The sequence below is a fragment of the Podarcis cretensis genome (assembly GCF_951804945.1).
Source record: "Podarcis cretensis genome assembly, chromosome: 16".
Lineage (NCBI taxonomy): Eukaryota > Metazoa > Chordata > Lepidosauria > Squamata > Lacertidae > Podarcis > Podarcis cretensis.
The window spans coordinates 39,122,277-39,141,705 of record NC_137186.1 but is presented as its reverse complement, the minus strand read 5'-3'; the positions used below and the strand labels follow the sequence as shown (position 1 = coordinate 39,141,705).

Sequence of the window (19,429 nt, the reverse complement as noted above, 5' to 3'; positions counted from 1 at the left end):
TTGATAATGGGCACATGTTTACTGTTCCCTGCCCTGGGGGTGGGGGCACGAATAAGTCTAAGCCAACATTTCCTTTGTCTCTTCAGTGGAAGCTTTTGGGGAGGTCTTTAAGCAGAGGCTTGACAACCATATGTCAGGAGTGCTCTGATGGTGTTTCCTGCTTGGCAGGGGGTTGGACTCCATGGCCCTTGTGGTCTCTTCCAACTCTATGATTCTATGATTCTAGGTTTTGGACAGCCTCTGCGTCCCTCAGTACAGTGGTACCTCGGGTTACAGATGCTTCAGATTACGGTACAGACGCTTCAGGTTACAGACTCCACTAACCCAGAAATAGTGCCTCAGGTTAAGAACTTTGCTTCAGGATGAGAACAGAAATTGTGCGGCAGCAGTGGGAGGCTCCATTAGCTAAAGTGGTACCTCAGGTTAAGAACAGTTTCAGGTCAAGAACGGACCTCCAGAACGAATTAAGTTCTTAACCCCAGGTACCACTGTACAACAAAGACGGTGAAGAAAGGGTAATCCTTTTCCTAGAGATGGCCACCAACCAGGACTTCAGCCCAGATTTGGTGAAACACATCAGGGAAGCGATCCGTGTCGCACTCTCTGCCCGACATATTCCCAGCCTCATTCTGGAAACTGAAGGCATTCCGGTATGTCAGCACAATCCTTTTTTCTTACTTCTTACTGCTGCTATATGTTTTTTGTTTTTTTTCCATTTTTCACCTTGGAATAGTAATTAAGGAGCACTTGTCATCTCTCTTCAAAGCCCACACATGCCTGGAAATTTTAGCCTCATCTTTTTTTAATTAAAAAAAGTGGAGTGGAGTTTTATAAATAGTTTGTCCATGTTGCTTGGCAACTTGTGTGTGCTTTTCTTCCCGAAGAAGCCTTCTCCTCTTTTTCCTCCTTTTTTTTAAACAGCAAAAAAAAAAAAAGAGTCCCCTAATAAACACCTCTATTCGGTTTATAAATATACATGCGTCCTGCTGATATACTGAGAACTCTTAGGCGTTGTTGATAATTATAAAATGAGATGATTGCCTTTCTGGTGTGCCAAAAAGCTGCTCCCCACAAAAAGCATTTCGGATAGTTCTATTCTCTAAAAAGATAGGTTTTTGATTTGTTTTGCAAGAAGTCTCTCTCAAAAAAACAAAAAACAAAACCCGAAATATCTTGCAAAGCTTGTGACCAAATGTTTTTCAAAACTGAAGGAGCACAGAGACAAGTAAGGAAGGCCCGTGAAGAAAGTTTTGATTTGCTTCTGACATTCATGTGCAGGAACATAGGAAGCTGTCAGATCACTAGTCCATCAAGCTCAGTGTTCTCCACACAGACTGGCAGCTTCTCTCCAGGGTTTCAGGCAGGGAGTCTCTCCCAACTCTACCTAGAGAAGCCGAGAATTGAACCCGGGACCTTCTGCATGCAAGGTGGATGCCGTACCCTTGAGCTACGACCCTTCCAGTGATAGCCTTGTTCTCCATAGTAAAGGTAAAGGGACCCCTGACCATTAGGTCCAGTTGTGCACGACTCTGGGGTTGCGGTACTCATCTTGCTTTATTGGCCGAGGGAGCCGGCGTACAGCTTCCGGGTCATGTGGCCAGCATGACTAGGCCGCTTCTGGCGAACCAGAGCAGCGCACGGAAACGCCATTTACCTTCCTACCGGAGCGGTACCTATTTATTTGCACTTTGACGTGCTTTCGAACTGCTAGGTTGGCAGGAGCAGGGACCGAGCAACAGGAGCTCACCCCGTCGTGGGGATTCGAACCGCCAACCTTCTGATCGGCAAGTCCTAGGCTCTGTGGATTGGCAAGTCCTAGGCTCTATGGCCCACAGTGCCACCCGCATCCCTTGTTCTCCATGACTTTGTCCAATTTCCTTTTCAAGCTATCACTGCCTCCCGTGGAAAATTATGCACTGTATGACAAAGTACTTCTCTTGTCGGTCCTAAATCTCCTAAAATTCAGCTTCATTGGATGGCCCAGAAGCTGTGTACGTGCTACACCTTTTAAACCAGATTCAAAACACTTCCCCCCCCTCAAAGAATTATCGGCAGAGAGTTAAAATTCTCACCAATCCTTAACTAATTACGGGGTCCAGAATTCTTTGATGGGGAAAATGTGTTTTAATGGTATAGGGTGTATACCTGCCTCCCTGAGAAGCAGCAGCGTAGGGCCCAGTGTAATGAAAGAGGGAGAAGAGCAGTATTGGACAGACTTTAAAAATGATGTTGAGTAAGTCACTCATGACTTCTCTCATATATATATTTAATGTGTGTAAGAGAGGCAGAGATTTCACACATGGCTGAATCTCCCTGCCTTTCCCAAGCTGTTGCATTTGGGAAGTTGTTGGGCTGCAACTTGCCTTCCAATTGGCCCGTGGAGTAAGTTTGTTCATTTATAGAAGCATTTAATATACTGCCATATCCTTAAAGATACTGGTGTACAACATATGAAACACCATTCAAAAGCAATAGAAATAGGTATATGTTGAGTGTGATAGAAAGAGTGCATTCTCTGTGGTGATAGTAGCAGCATTCCAAAAAACCCAAACCTCTTTTTAAGATTACTTTTGGACTACTCTTTCCATCAGAACAAAAGTTGGCATCTTGAATATTTTGTTGGCACAGAAATGGCCACAGGTGCAGAATAACCAACTGTCCAAGCAAAGGTTAAAGTTCAGAGCTGAAAATGCAGGGAAATTCCTTTCCTCTTCAGTCAAAATCAGGCACTAGAAATTTGGGGCCAAGGGTGCTGACCTACAACCTGCCATGTTGGATATATTGTTGAATTATGGTTGTAAGAGTTAGGTGACCCCGTAGGAAATAGACATTGTTTTGAGGGGAGAATTGGACCTTTGGGGATTCAGGGCTACAACCGACAGGTGTGTAGGGGTATCCCTGAAAGGATAAATTAGCAATCTACCCCTCCAGTCGCTTGGGAGTCTAATAAAACAGTACAGTACTTCTTTACCTTGTAAAAGTTAAAAGCTGCAAGCCAGTTCAGGAACAGTTATATAACAATTAATGGGAAAATTAAACAACACTTTGCAATGACCCAACTTGAAACTCCTTCTAGTTCCCTGGCAACTGGAGGTTTGATGACTAAAGGAATAATGTCGGTTTAACTGTTGCTAGTTTAATAACAGTTTTTGTCACAGGACTTTTCAGTCTCTCAGAGCCTCCACTCTCCTTTCTGCTCTACAATCTTTTTCCTTCTTCCCTTTTCTTCAGCTTCTCCATGCTGCTTCTTCTCCTAGTCCAGGCAGGGGTGTGTTTTTTGTAGTCTGGGGGCCACATTCCCTTCTGGATAGCCTTCTGAGGGCCATGAGCCGGTGGTGGGTGGGGCCAGAGACAAAAGTGGGTGGAGCAACAAACGAGCAAATGTTGCCCCTGTACAGTGGGCCGGTTTCTCCACACACTCAAAGCACCCTTCCCTGTCCTCCACGTAGGCGATTCTCTCCATTCCATGCCCACCACACATTCAGAGGCCCCTGGAAGCAGGCAATGTATCGCCCTTGCAGAAGGAAAAGAGGTTTCATCACAGAGCCTTGAGAAGGGGGGCAAAAGTGAGGGGGCACAATAAACTGGGCTGCTGTCCCCCTTACAGAGATCAAATCTGCAACCTTGACATTATCAGCACCACACTGTAACCAACTGAGCAAGGTGCTTTTCATTGTGGATTCAGGATGATTCTGCTTTCAATAACGCTGGCACCTAAAAAGTCTTGGGGCAGGCGTGTGGCTTTATTTCCAATCAGTGCGTGTCCTATAATTTCCTCCTGAAATCCTGTAACTTTTCAGAGCGTACATATTCTGGGGTTGCTTTTTTTTTTTGTCCTGCTGTTGTTGCCTCTCCAGACCCCAGTAACACTGCAGCAGTATCACAAAACAACTAATAAAATGGAATGATTTGCAGACGCTCCCACATAAATCCAGCACTTGTGCATTATTTTTGCTGCACAGCACACCCACAAAAACCACCAGTCTGGAAAAGCCCTCATATTGCAAATAAAGACACCATAAGTCCATGTAGGGTTGTGGTATAGATGAGGTGAGATAACTTTTCATGTGATGGCAGTTGTGGGCAGTTCTACTGCTTAGAAAAAGAGGGGCAGATTCAGTTTCGACAATGTCACTTCTCTATTTTCTTTCTAATTTATGCATGTAATGCTCTGCAGGTTTTGTTGGAAGTTGATCAATGCCATTTTGTTATGAAATCAATAAAATATTGTAAAAAGAGAGAGGTGCTGAGTACACGCTGGCCCATGCAAATGGTATTTCTGCCTGGTGTCATCTCACCTGCACCTCCACAAACCTACCCATGGTTAAAGTTCCTCCAAAGCCTTGGACCCCAATCCCTTCTCCAGCATTCTTAAACGTAACTGTGTACAGTGGTGCCCCGCAAGACAAACGCCTCGCAAGACGGAAAACCCGCTAGACAAAAGGGTTTTCTGTTTTGGAGGCGCTCCGCAAAACGAATTTCCCTATGGGCTTGCTTCGCAAGACGAAAATGTCTTGCGAGTTCCTGCGGGGTTTCCCCCCTTCCCCCCCTTTTCCTAAGCCACTAAGCCGCTTATCAGCTGATCCGCTGCTAAGCCGCTTATCAGCTAATCCGCTAAAAGCCGCTAAACCGCTAACAGCGCTAATTCGCTAAGCTGTCAATGGGCTTGCTTCGCAAGACGAAAAAAACGCTATACGAAGAGCCTCACGGAACGGATTAATTTCGTCTTACGAGGCACCACTGTACAATGGTACCTCGGGATAATAACTTAATTCGTTCTGGAGGTCCGTTCTTAACTTGAAACTGTTCTTAACCTGAGGTACCACTTTAGCTAATGGGGCCTCCTGCTGCCGCTGCGCCTCCGCCATGTGATTTCTGTTCTCATCCTGAAGTAAAGTTCTTAACCCGAGGTACTATTTCTGGGTTAGTGGAGTTTGTAACCTGAAGGGTCTGTAACCTGAAGCGTCTGTAACCCAAGGTACCACTGTACATGTATTCATTAAAACCTCATCATATATTCTTTAATTCGTGCAAAATTGCTGGTGTTCACAAAGCATTGTAAAGTGGTACCTCAGGTTACAGACGCTTCAGGTTACAGATGCTTCAGGTTACAGACTCAGCTAACCCAGAAAAAGTACCTCGGGTTAAGAACTTTGCTTCAGGATGAGAACAGAAATCACGCAGCAGGAGTGGGAGGCCCCATTAGCTAAAGTGGTACCTCAAGTTAAGAACAGTTTCAGGTTAAGAATGGACCTCCAGAACAAATTAAGTTCTTAACCCGAGGTACCACTGTAATCTTTATTAATAAGCAAATACGGAATAGTACATTAATTAACGCCAGCTGGTTCAGAGAGACGCCAGTTAACTGAGGAAGTATACTAAGACTTATCCAAAGTGGGTTTCTTTTTAAAGTCTTGTTTTCTAACAAATGCATGGCAGATCGCCTCCCCCTTTTTAAAAAGAATCGGTGGTAGCAGATGGGATTTAATCTCTTGTTCGTGTTTCCTGCATAGTGTGGCAGCCTAGTCTTTTAATGCAGAAATACAAAAATGATAGATGATGGTGCTTCAAATACCCACAGGTGAACTGAGAATTGCGGAAGAATACATAGACATGTGCAGCACATTTAAATCGGATATGCACCCAGAGAGGTTTTTAAAGGCAAACGATTTTTGAATGCAAACTCATGGTCATAAAGTGCATTATTTTTATTCGTTAAATAAACTACCACTTAACTGAACTTAAATTTTTAAATTAACAACTAAACTTTACTTTAAAATGTTACAATCTTTTTTTTTTTGTAGCAATAACCAGGTGTATACAAAGATACAGTCAATTTTCATTATCTTTACCAGATAAAGAGTTAGTGCACATCTTTATGTCCTGGAGAATGAGAGATCGCTCAGCAGGTGTGAGCAAAAGTTGGTGAGTGGAGCTCACAGAGGCAGAGCCACGAGACAGAGGCAGGAAGAAGCTGCAGATCCAGTCCAGTATTTTTATTCAGTCTCGAACCCACACTTTTTATCTCCCCACCTCTACCCCCCATCCCTGTGAGTCATGGAAGCTGAGGGAGCAGGGCTTCCACCCCATACTCTCTCCTCCTTGCCATCATCCACATTTTCTGTAAAACATTAGTGTATGAGCACACCTGGCATATCGTGTGCACACAGCTGTGGAAGAATTTAAACTTCAGTGTTGCATACCCTGCAACATTTCTCCAATGAAAATAGGGATGACCTATTCCATCATTGGGACTCAGGTGGCGCTGTGGGTTAAACCACAGAGCCTAGGACTTGCCGATCAGAAGGTCGGTGGTTCGAATCCCCGCGACGAAGTGAGCTCATGTTGCTCGGTCCCTGCTCCTGCCAACCTAGCAGTTCGAAAGCACGTTAAAGTGCAAGTAGATAAATAGGTACTGCTCCGGTGGGAAGGTAAACGGCGTTTCCGTGCACTGCTCTGGTTTCGCCAGAAGCGGCTTAGTCTTGCTGGCCACATGACCCGGAAGCTGTACGCCAGTTCCCTTGGCCAATAAAGCGAGATGAGCGCTGCAGACCCAGAGTTGGCCACGACTGGACCTAATGGTCAGGGGTCTCTTTACCTTTATTCCATCATCATCACCATCATCATCATCATCTTTATACCCGACGCATCTGACTGGGTTGCCCCAGCCACTCTGGGCTGCTTCCAGCACATATAAAAACATACTAAAACATTAAACATTAAAAAATCTTCCCTATACAAGGCTGCCTTTAGATGTCTTCTAAAGTTACTTATCTCCTTGGCTCAAGGGGTTGCACAACTCCATACCCTTCAACATTTCTCCAATGAAAATAAGGACGTCCTCAGGAAAAGTGGGACGTTGCAGGATCAATTCAGAAACCAGGACAGCTTCTGTAAATCTGGGACTGTTCCTGGAAAACAGGGACACTTGGAGGATCTGGTGTTGCCCTGGTGCAGAGGGTTCTGGTGAGCATAGAGATTTTGCCACTGCCTCAGTGACTTCCAGGTTAGAGTACTATCTGTAGAGGCTGGTCCATTATGATATTTCTTTCTGCTCTGCTTCCAGAAAGGCCGTTTCCATCCTCTCCTCTGTCCTCCAAAACTCTATGGAGTCTGGGGTCATAGCTGAAGTCACTTTTGACCTGGGTATTTTATTATCAGACATCCTCTTATCACCCAGTTGTGATGTTCTTGGGGTCCCCTGCAAGGCCTGTCTCTGGGTGGTCCCTGAGGCAACGGAGGCTGGTGCATTAGGGCAAGGGTGGTACTGCCCCACCAACCTTAGTCTACTCTCAGCTAGTCCCTACCTGCCTGCCTTCTTACAGCCAGTCATCTTCCTCCTCCTTAGTCTCAAGTTGTACTGGTAGGACTCTGCAGGAAGGAGGATGGGGACAAAATTAGAATTAGTGCGCTCTGCTTGTTATTGGTTCTGGCACCTACTGTTTGGGCTCCTTGCCTTCTGTGCTACCATCTCAGTAGGCACCGGCCAACATTGACTGGCTCTGTGCGGGCCAGAATTGTGAATTTGTTCAAAATTATTGGAGCAACAACCTTGGAGTGCTAATATACAATTCTCTCCAGCAGGTGTCTTCCTTTAGACGTGGGATCTAAAATTTGCTTTTAGGCATACTACTGTTTTGTGCAGAACCATTACCATTAGTTTTCACCCTAAGCAGCCTTGCTTTCGATATAGAAGAAGAAGAGTCTGGACTTGATATCCCGCTTTATTACTCCCCTTAAGGAGTCTCAAAGCGGCTAACATTCTCCTTTCTCTTCCTCCCCCACAACAAACACTATGTGAGGTGAGTGAGGCTGAGAGACTTCAGAGAAGTGTGACTGGCCCAAGGTCACCCAGCAGCTGCATGTGGAGGAGCGGGGAAGCGAACCCAGTTCACCAGATTACGAGTCCACCGCTCTTAACCACTACACCACGCTGGCTCTACAGCAGGTTGTGCTTACACAAGTGGTACAAGACTGAAATTTGAGGCTGTTATTATACGTCTGGAAGAATTCTGGACCTCTGATATTCAGTGGCAAAGTTGCGGAAGGAGGAGGGTAATTTTCAAGGGGAAAGCAGTGAGAGGAAAAGATGGTGCTCAGATTTCCTCATCTGCTTCTCCTATAACTCAAGTTCCCACATAAGTGATTGAAGACAAGCAAGTGTGACAATCTGGCTCCAAGCAAGTTTCTACCGTGTTCCTCTCTCTGCTGTCCAACATTCTTCTGTTCATATTCTCGGATGCCTTGATGCTTGCAGGACCCTCCTCGGGGCATCCTCCCTCCACAGGGAGGGCAGGGTTACCCACGCGACCCCCTTGGCTGCAACCAGGCACCCCACCAGATCTAGGTGCCACTACCCTCCACTGGTCCCGCCACGGCTATCTCCATGCTACAAAGTTAATAGTGGTTTTCTTTTCCCAGTCAACCTTGGGAACTGTAGTTCCATAGTAGTCTTACTAGATTGCCAGCCCACTTGCCACACTACAATTCCCAGCATTCTTTGAAGCCGTGATACTTAAACTGGCGTAAGGCAGATGGAAAGTTTGTGGTGTAGCTATCCTAACCACTGCACTTGTTTAACACACACACACACACACACACACACACAGACACACACATGATTCTAAAGCTAACTCCTGTGTCCAGCTCCACATTCTTTAATCGTGTGGAATAATGGAATATACATACCATTGATCATAACTGTGTGTTGTGTGAATGGGATGGGACCTGTTAGTTGCAGTAAGATTGTAAGTCAGGAAAGGGGAATCTCTGTGGCCATTCAGATGTTGACCTGCCCTTCCCATCCACCCTAACCATTGGCCATGCTGGCTGGAGCTGATGGGAGCTCCACAGATTAAGGGCCGCAGTTGCCCCACCCCTAACCTAAGTCAGCCAAGCACCCTTTGACAGCAGCAAGGGCCCCCTTACAGTAACCTGTTTGCTGGCCTGCTTACTTTCCTTTGTTGCAAGGATGTGGGGGCTTCTGAATAGTGATTTCAGTGTGATAGGGGGCTCCACTCTCCTGCCTTTTTAAGACAGAACAACAAGGAAGCTATAGAAACTTAGATTTATTGCCGCTAAAAAGAAAGAAAAAGGAAACGAAATTGTATGCAGATTTGCACAGCGCTGGAGTCGTGCTCTGGCACGACACAGTGGCTACTGAGATTTGGAAGCCTTCAGATTTCTGCCTTTCTGGGACGTGGGGGCCTCGTTTAGATTCCAATCATGAGACCGTCAACAGCAGTAGAAGCAACTCACTAGGCACACTCTGTGTGCAGATGGAAGAAGCTGGATACGCAATGCAGCCTCTAGGAATTATGTTAGGCAGCCCAGTGGTGAACCTCTGATGGAATATTTTTTGCCTATCCACATACGAATGTCGTTAAGCAACAGATGTCTGTGCAATTTCTCATCGTTACTCCTGATGCTCAGACAAAGTCTCCCTCTCTGACTCACAGAGAACAACGGCCAGTCGGAGGCATTTCTAAAGTTTGGCCTTTAGAGAAGGCAGAATTAACAGAATTACCCACCCTTTCATTGTATACCTAGCATATTAGTGCTTCATTTTATCTTTATTTTTAATCGCAGGGTGGAGCTGTAATAAACCACGATTGGGAGTTGCGTTTGGAGGGGTGGGAAGAGGAGATTGCTTGCGGTTGCTGAAGGTCAAGGTGAGAGGAGGAGCTGAAGGAAGAACGGAATGGTGGGAGGTGGTGAGAATTTAGGGGGCGGGAAGAAGAGAAGGAATTATCTGGCAGGAGAGGGAAGAGGCTGAAAGGTAGCACTGGTGACTGGTAGGGAGGAAGGCAGGGAGGCAAACAGTAGGGGGAGCCAGAGCAGCAACAGGACAGAGACACCTTCTTGCTGCTTAGTTCTAGAAGAGCAATACACGCAGGTTTTTGCATGTGCCTTGTGATCTTTAATGAATCCATGCATGAGAGCTTTGTGGAGTTTTGTTGAATGCTATCCAGATTGAGAGAGAAGTCTCAGGACGTAATACTTACCCTACCCACAAAAAAATCTTGGGGACTATAGGACTTAAGGATGCTGAGAGTTGTTAGGAGTGCTTTAACAGCCAACCTATCTTCTCAGGGAACTCTGGCAATTATAGTTCTGTGAGGGGAATGTGGCAGTGGGGACTCCTAATGACTCTGATCCACTTTAAGAAACTACAGCTCCCAGGATTCTTTGTGGAGGTATAATACCACTTTAGGTGTACAAGTGTGGACAAGACGTTATTACTTCCTATTATCTGGAATGCCTTGCCCGTTGATGTTAGACCTTCCAGCCTACCGTTTTCAGCACCTGTAATTCCCCGCCCTCCTGCTTCTTAGGCAAGCCTAACAAGCCACATAATCTTATGTGCATTTGTTTTAAAACTGTATCAACATTTTGATAAAGGTCCTGCCAGTCTTTGGTTGCAGCAGACCAATACAGTTTACTTTTTTTGGCAATAAATAAGCTTGCCTACCTCTTTGAATTAAAAATACTTGCCTTGGAGCCCTGAGGTGTGGCGTACCTCCCTCTGCTTCCCACCAGCCCTGGGGCGATACACATTTATTATTTCATTTATTCAATTTATATACCTCTGTTTATCCAAAGATCCCAGGCCAGCATACAACAATCAAGAATGTAATTTATGCAGCATAATAATAAAAACACAACACACAGCATAACAATAAAATAATCATAATAACAGGCCATAGATTATTTAATTGCCGAAGCCCTGGGTAAAGAGGAGTGTTTTCGCCTGGCGGCGTGTTTGACTCCAACCTTGTTTGTAAGGAAGTTCTGCCTTCTGGCCATGTATGAAGCAACAGGCAGGCACAAGATTTCTGTGCTCTGTGTTTACTGCAAGCTATAGTTTGATATAGGGACGCAGGTGGCGCTGTGGGTTAAAGCCTCAGCGCCTAGGGCTTGCCGATCGAAAGGTCGGCGGTTCGAATCCCTGCGGCGGGGTGCGCTCCCACTGCTCGGTCCCAGCGCCTGCCAACCTAGCAGTTCGAAAGCACCTCCGGGTGCAAGTAGATAAATAGGGACCGCTTACCAGCGGGAAGGTAAACAGCGTTTCCGTGTGCGGCTCTGGCTCGCCAGAGCAGCGATGTCACGCTGGCCACGTGACCCGGAAGTGTCTCCGGACAGCGCTGGCCCCTGGCCTCTTAAGTGAGATGGGCGCACAACCCCAGAGTCTGTCAAGACTGGCCCGTACGGGCAGGGGTACCTTTACCTTTACCTTATAGTTTGATATATGACATTTTGTGAATTAATAGAAGGCTGCAGTGAGCCCAAAGTGAGCTCTGCCCAGCACAAACAGACAGGTAGAGTCTTTAAGTGACCTGAGTGTTTGAGAACTCCAAATCTATTTTGTGCTTCGTTGGCTCTGAAGGTTCTGTCTCTGTCATGGAACGATTTCGCGGCTCTGCTGGGTTGTAGCAGGGACACGGAAGAGGAGGAGGCCTGCAAGCAAACTTTAAATGCATCCGGGACTTGGGGGAATTATCATCTAGCGGAGAGAATGTTGGAAAGCAGCTCAGAAAGACCGTAAACGTGTTAGATGGATATCGTCTTCCAAAGTGCTGACGAAAGGCATTATTTAGTTCCACTAGGGAGAAATGGGTGGGTTGGCACAGAACATTGGAAGCTGCCTTATACAGAGTCAGACCACTGGCTCACCTAGCTCAGTGTTGTCTATACTGACCTGTAGCAACTCTCATGGTTTTAAGCGGGGCTGTTTCTCAGCCTTAGCCGGGCACGTCCAGGATTTAACCTGAAACCATTTGTGTGCAAAGCAGGGGCTCTCCTGCCAAGGCATGGTCTGTTGCCTAAAAAATAAAGTAAGATTCTACTCCTCATGGTTCTGTAGCCTTTTTAGCCTCAAGAAATGTAGCCTTTTAAGCCTCGGGTGAGAAGAGCTTTGCACCCGGGAGAGGGAAATGGGAGTCAACAGACACTCAAGGAATAGTTTCAGAGAAAAAGCTTTATTTCTACCATCCGGCTGGTAGAAGGAGCAAGTGTGATAGATTCACAAAACAAGCACGAGTTCACAGTCATTTGCACAGAGCATATATTCCCCTCCAGTTCCCTCCCCTTTCTCCTCCTCTTCAAGAGTCCTGCCCCAAGAGTTCCCCTGAGCATGAACAGAAAGCTCCTGTCTTGGGACTCTTTTGGACTCTTGCCAGGAAAGGGGGATGAGAAGCCAAAGGGGGGTCGAGGAGCCTTGCGGTTCAGCATGTTCAAGATGTGTTAGAACTGAATGAGATAAGACTCAGTTCTCAGGCTTGCTCCGACAGAGTCTATTCATTAGCTTTTTGAAGCCTTCTCCTACTGATAAAAGTAACGGTTTGCCTATGCATCTTGTGAGAAAACAGAGGAAAACTTTAGCTGTGGATTTTTAGAAGAGAGAAAGGAATTTTGGACAGTTTTGAGGCCTGGTTGGGGTGTGTGTGTGTGTGACTTCGGGCCTAGGTGGGGTCACCTGTCCTCACCTCCTTCAGTTCTCAATAAAGAGCAATTAAACAGGGACACTGGAAGCGGCTTTTTACCAAGTCAGGTCTTTATCTAGATCAGTATTGTCTACACTGTTTGGCAGGGTCTCTCCAGGGCTGGAGACATAAATACATTATTGAGTGTTTTGCATTCTCATTTTGCATTTTTCTATTGTGAACTATCTTGGGATCTTTGGATGGAGGGTGATAGATGAATTTAATTAATTCATAGAATAATAGAGTTGGAAGGGACCCCAAGGCTGGTGGCGTTTGGTGGGCTTGTTGTTTTCGTTTGCTACTACGGTGTGTATTTTTGTGTTTTTATATTGTGATCCTCGGATGAAGGGCAGTATAGAAATTTAATAAATAATAATAGCAACCCCACGTGGAGATGCGTGGAAACTGAACCCGGGACCCTTTGCATGGAAATCTTGCACTTTCCCACTGAGCTTCAGTGGGGAAACTGTTTTGATAGTCCCTGTTCATACATTCCAGCTCCTGGGGAACAGCAAGTATGGAGAGAGAAAGGTTTTTTTTAAAATATCTTTTTGCATAAGGAAAGATGTGACAAGACCCAGCTTTGTTATACGTGGCACCCTCCATGCCGAGAGAAAAGGGAAGGGGCCATAGCTCAAGTGGCTTTGTGTGCTGGGGGCCCCGGGTTCAAATCCTGACATCTCTAGTTTAAAGGACGTTAGCAAGCGATAGGGTGATGCAGCTTGTTTAACTTAATGATTTATCAAAATAGTAGACAGCAGGTATCTCCTTAAAAGAGACTTTCCCCTCAGAGTTCCCTGAGCACTGTAGCTTTGTGAGGGGAGTAGGGAACCTCCTAACCGCATCCATAGTGCCATTTCCCAGGATTCTTTGGGGGAAGGCAGGGCAGTTTAAAGTGGAATCATAGTGCTTTAAATGTATAGTGTGGATGGGGCCTAAGTCTTTGCTAGGGGCTAAAGGTATTTACGGACGCAGGTGGCGCTGTGGGTTAAAGCCTCAGCGCCTAGGGCTTGCCGATCGAAAGGTCGGCGGTTCGAATCCCTACGGCGGGGTGCGCTCCCGCTGCTCGGTCCTAGCGCCTGCCAACCTAGCAGTTCGAAAGCACCTCCGGGTGCAAGTAGATAAATAGGGACCGCTTACCAGCGGGAAGGTAAACGGCGTTTCCGTGTGCGGCTCTGGCTCGCCAGAGCAGCGATGTCACGCTGGCCACGTGACCCGGAAGTGTCTCCGGACAGCGCTGGCCCCTGGCCACTTAAGTGAGATGGGCGCACAACCCCAGAGTCTGTCAAGACTGGCCCGTACGGGCAGGGGTACCTTTACCTTTAAAGGTATTTTATTAAACTTAGAATTTCTTTTAGCTGGGTAAACAGGCCTGATGCTACCCCATTTAATTCATTTTTTTTAAAAAATGATATTTATTAGAAGTTTCCAAAATTACAAAAAAAAGGCAAAAGAGAGAACAACAAAAAATTTAATTCAAAAACAATTTCTGTTGGCATACCTAGGCAGGTATTTTGGCGAGTCAACAAGTGTCTCAACTTGCTGGGTTTATTCACTAACTAACCAGCTAACTAACTAACTAACTAACTAACTAACTAAATAAATAAAATGGCATCCCTGTCTCTACCCTTTAGCAACTGTAAGATGACAGTTTGATTTAAAAACTGAGTTAAGGAAAAAAAGGGAAGGGGGAGAAGACAAATCAAATTCCACCGTCTGCTAGATGATGAAATGTATTGATTGCCACATACAGTTTCAAAATCTGTATTGATGGCTGCCATATTCTCAGCTCTGCCTGTCGTAACCTGTGATTAGATTTAAGGGGAGACTAGTCGATTCCCATGCCATCCAAATATTAAAAGGCTTTTGCCGTGAGTCTGGAGCTTTCAAGGCTTGTGGGTCTGATTGAATTTCCAGGGAGACGGGTTAAGGCATTATTTATAAACCCGTAAGACAGAGGCTTCCCTCCGTTTGCCACCTAACTTTATATTCCTCTTGTATTTTATGTTCCACGTTGTATTCTGGCCATGTTCACATCGTACATTTAAAGCACTATGGCACCACTTTAAACAGTTATGCTTGCCTCCAAAGAATCATGGGAACTATGGTTTGTAAAGGGTGCTGAGAGTTGATAGGAGACTCCCTATGCCCCTCACAGGGGTAAAATTCTAAGAGGTCCCTGTGAAGAGGGATTGATGCTTAAATCAATCCTCAGCTCTGTGAGAGGAGCAGGGGGTCTCCAAAGCCTCTTAGCATGCTAGAGCTGATGGGATTTGTAGTTTAGCAGTGCCCAGATCGAAAGGAATAAGAGACAAGACATTTTTTGTGACCTTTGACCCGGGTTGCTTGGGCTGATAGGAGCTGGAGTCTAACAACATCCGAAGGGCAACGGCTTCCCTGGCCCTGAAATACATGATAAACCAAGGGATGCCTTTCCAGATTTCGTCAGACTCCAACTTCCATCAGCCCAGGCAACCAGGGTCAAAGCTCTGGAAAATACAGTGGTACCTCTGGTTGCAGGCCAAAATATCTGTTGGGCCCCAGGTTGGGCAAGGCTGCTGTAATGCCTTATTACTCCAGCATAGAAATGCAAGGATTCTGAGTTTTGGTAACATTTCTGAATCCAATGTGACAATTCTATTAGGTTACCTGCTTGACCCTGTAAATTAAACACCTCAAAGGCCACTGCTTCTATCTCTTCTCCCGGTTTTCAATTTACTTCTCTCAGCTTTGTAGGGCAGAGAGACGTAATGCCAGAACCAAGTGTCATTTAAATCTGACTAGGGAGGCAGAGCAGTAGGTTTAATTTTTATTTTATTGGACATTCTTTCTTCCCTCTCCGCTTTCCCCTCCTGTTCTTGTAGCAATCCAAATTCCATTACACAATCATGCTTTTGGAGCAAAACGTTTATGCCTCTCATTTCTAGCCCCTGAAGGTAGAAAAAAAAAAAGGGGGAGATCATATTTGACATGGGATTGATAGATTGGTTTGTCAAGATTTTGTGAGCTGTTCCATCAGTCTGGCAACGCTGTTTATCATCCCTTAGGATCAAAGAACTGGTTTAAAAGTACACCTTGAATTATACCTAAAGCACTAAGACAAGGATAGGCAATGTGGTGCCCCTCCCCCAACTGCTGGACTCCAAATTCCATCAGTCTCAGTCAGCCTGCCCAGTGGCCAGGGGTGATGGGAATTGTAGTCCTTGAAGGCACCATGCTGGCTACCCTTGTGCTATCAGTTCTGGTAAGGAAGGTGTTGAGACTCATGAATGCTTAGTAGGCATCATAGCCTCTGATTCGGGACCCTACGTTTTGATCCCAGATATTTAGAAGCCAGTTGTGGGTGAGGAAAAACAAAACAGGAAAGCAGCTGCCCAGAGGCAGTTATCGCAGCCAAAGGGCTCCTGGAAGCCCTTGATGTTGAAGCCACTTTCAAGGACTCCCCATGTAAGCGCTGTAAGAAGAGGCAGTTTGAATGTGAGGGTCAGACTCACGATGAGGAGTGCAGTAGTCCAGAATAAATATTCAGGCAGGAATTATTGTAAACACAGCTTGTGTTTCAAGAGAAGAGTGACTTGGACTGCTTGATTCTCACAGGAATACATAGGGATTCTTGTACAAGTTACTAGAAGAGACACAGGCCACCCACTATTTGGACCTGCATAGAGGCCTGTCTGATGGTAATCACTGACATGGATGGTGCAGATTGTTGCGCCGGGATGTCTCCATCACATCCTGCCTCCTGGGAAAGTCTCCCCATGAGATGCCCTGAAGTACATCCACGATACCCAAGTGTCTTCTCTCATGTCTGTGTAACACTACAAATTCTCCTGACACATCCACTTACAAGTTGCCTGTGGTGAGTGTAGCTTCTCAAAAGTGAAGTTCATCAAAATGTCCTTGTGATCTACTGTGATGGAGAAGAGGCTCAGATGTCCTATCTGCTGAGAATGGCATTGCTCAGGGACCACTAGGGGCGCATCAGAAGATGGCTGACAATAACATCTCTCCGACCCACACGAGGTAAATTGGAGGCTGTGATGGGAGTAAATAGCCTCCCTACCCCCCCCCCAGGATGGTGGGGGGGACTGCCTTGCCTGCTGTGCCCTATACCACCCTCGAATTTGTGGGGATGGGGGCACTAGGCACAATGCCCTCCTGTGGGATTTCGTCGCTCCTGGACACCGTCTCTGATCCGCGCCACTAGCTGCAAGAACTTCAAAAGAAACAATTTGAATGAAGCGAATGCACATGTTTCAAGGAAGAAGGGGGAGTAAAGACTGCTAACAGAAGAGATCTCTGATAAAACAAGACGAGTTGGAGGAACAAGTATAAATCATGAGAAGATACGCCAAGACTCGGTATGGCAAAGGGACTGATGGGGGAGGGGAAAAAAACTTTCCTTTCTTTCCCTATGTGATTTAACAAGAATCCCCTCCCCTCACAAGTCAGAAATGTCGTTTTAAGGACTTAAGCTGTGGATTTAAGGCTGTGTGGAGATAAACTTTCGAACCAAAGCATGTTTTAAGAAGAGTGTGGAATGTATAAGGGCTTTGGAATGACGCAGTTAAAAATTCCGTCGCCATATTGGGAAGTTCTGTCGGAGGACTTAAGTCTGAGAGGAGAAATAGAGAAATAGAGCTGTTTTTATATTGTGGGTGAAACTCCTCAGTGGGACTTAAGAACGACAGTTCTGTAATTAATGATGGAAAGAGCGCTATTATCTATGAAGGCGATGATATATGGAAACCATCTCGATTTGAGGATTGGAAGAACGGAAATATTCACACAGGATTATTATTGGTGTTTATTGGCTTAAGGAGACTATCAGAAGAGATCATAAAGAAAAAAGAGAAAATATATGAACAAGATGTGATGTGGAAACAGCAAGATAAGACTGGATAGAATTATGAACTTTGTTTGGACTGATTTGGACATTAACGCAGTGGCAAGAAGATGATCAGAATCCCCCTTCGGATCTTGAAATATGGGTTCCCTCAACAAAATTTAAAATTCGGCTTTGTAATTTGGAATTTATGTGATGTGATTTGATTTGATTTGATTGGCCGGTTAATAAAAATTATTATTTTTTTTAAAAAAAGAGAATGGCATTGCTCAAAACCTTGATCTCTCAGCCAGTGTTCTGCAGTTTGTACAGACCACACCTCAAAAAAGCTACAGTGTGGCTGTGCACCATATAACACTGCAGAACCATCACAAGTTTGACTTCTAATATTTGTTGTTTCATAGCAGTTCCTGGTTTGGTTTTTCCTTTTCTTTTGGTGAGCATTCTTTATTTTAGAGTATCCATTATTTTTATGCTTAAAAATAATAAAGATAAGTCATAAATATGAAGGTATCCAGCTGACCTCTTACAGCTTCATTTTATTTTATTGTTATTTATATAGTGTTTATAGTTTATAGTATATAGTGTAGTTTACTGTATTACCCACCGCTTTGAGAGACATCTTCAGGAGAAGAAAAGGCTAAGGAGTAAACCCTACACAAATCTGCAGTCCCTACAACAGTTGGATGGTACCTTGTATGCCTCTTTCCAGCAACTCCTACAGCCAAGCTGGTGCCAAACGTATTGCTCTCCTTTCCTTTGGATCATATCAGCAAGGCCTGGATGGGGGTCTTGTCATCTGGGCAGCCCATGACCTCCATACACACTGCCTGGAAGGTCACTTGGGTGCTGCTAACACAGCAGGTGTTAACACAGCAGGACGTGGGTGGCGCTGTGGTCTAAGCCTCTTGGGCTTGCCGGTCAGAAGGTCGGCGGTTCGAATCCCCGCGATGGGGTGAGTTCCCGTTGCTCAATCCCAGCTCCTGTCAACCTATCAGTTCAAAAGTACGCCAAAAAATGCAAGTAGATAAATAGGTACCGCTCCGGCGGGAAGGTAAACGGCTGCTCTGGTTTCACCAGAAGTGGCTTAGTCATGCCGGCCACATGACCCAGAAACTGTATGCCGGCTCCCTTGGCCAATAAAGCAAGATGAATGCCGCAACCCCAGAGTCATCTATGACTGGACCTAATGGTCAGGGGTTCTTTACCTTTACTTTGCATAGTTATTCTCTTGTGACATTCTAGAGCAATCAGAATTTCTGGCTTGCTGCTTAGATCGACTAAAAATGATTGGTTGGCTCAGGAGGATAAATGCTGTTGAGAAGGGTTTGAATGGTACAGGCTTGGGTTTTTTTCTTCATTTCTCCTTAGCTAAAGTTGGTCCTTTTCTCCCTCCCCCTGCCACCCCTTCTAGTAATTGCATGTTCACCTGCCTCAGTGTGTCAGCTGCAGTACCTGGGACCGTCTGGCTTGCAAGAGCATCTTCCGTTTGAGTGTATCAGGGACTGGATCCCCCTTGAGACAGACAGAGAGGGAGGGAGCCAGGTGGCGACTTGAAAGAAAGATGCAAAGCAGGAGAAACTTGCCAACCCCACGACCCCGCCTGGCTGCCAAAATGTCATGCCGTAAAGAAGCCTGTAAAAAAAGAGCTCACACACCTACTGATCCATCTGTCCATTTGGTGGGCGGAGTGGAGATTGTTCCTTTGTTGGCAGCCTCAGAATTCAGCCCTGGTGCTGTGTGTAAGAGAGTCTGTCTAGCCCGCTTTTTAAAAACCTCTTAACAGTTGCTGCCACCCAGAGTCGTTTGCGACTGGGCTTAACCGGGCTTAACTTTACCTTTTTAACACAGCAGAAACAACATAGAACACAGCAGTTACCAGTTACCAGTTTCTGCAGCAGCAGCAAGCGCTGTAAATCTCCAGTGGTGTGACTTCAGAGTCACACTGTGTTGTCTCTTGAGACAGACAGATGCCAGCAACAGCAACAATAGTATTTGAAGTGCTAAGTGTTTGGCAATGTTTCCTCAAAGTAAAGCTGTGTCCCACAGTTTCCCCAGCGCAAATGACATCGAAGTGGGAATCAAAAAAGAAAATACTTAA

General features: G+C 45.6%; 1 long non-coding RNA gene across 2 annotated transcripts in view; it reads left to right on the top strand.

Moving 5' to 3' along the window:
- The first annotated feature begins 488 nt into the window (after nt 1-488).
- LOC307205111 overlaps nt 489-19,429 on the top strand; it is a 31,017-nt gene continuing 12,076 nt past the window's right edge. For both annotated transcript variants that reach the window (XR_013833876.1, XR_013833877.1), the window contains exon 1: nt 489-650. This is a non-coding gene — a long non-coding RNA (uncharacterized lncRNA). The remainder of the gene's footprint in view (nt 651-19,429) is intronic.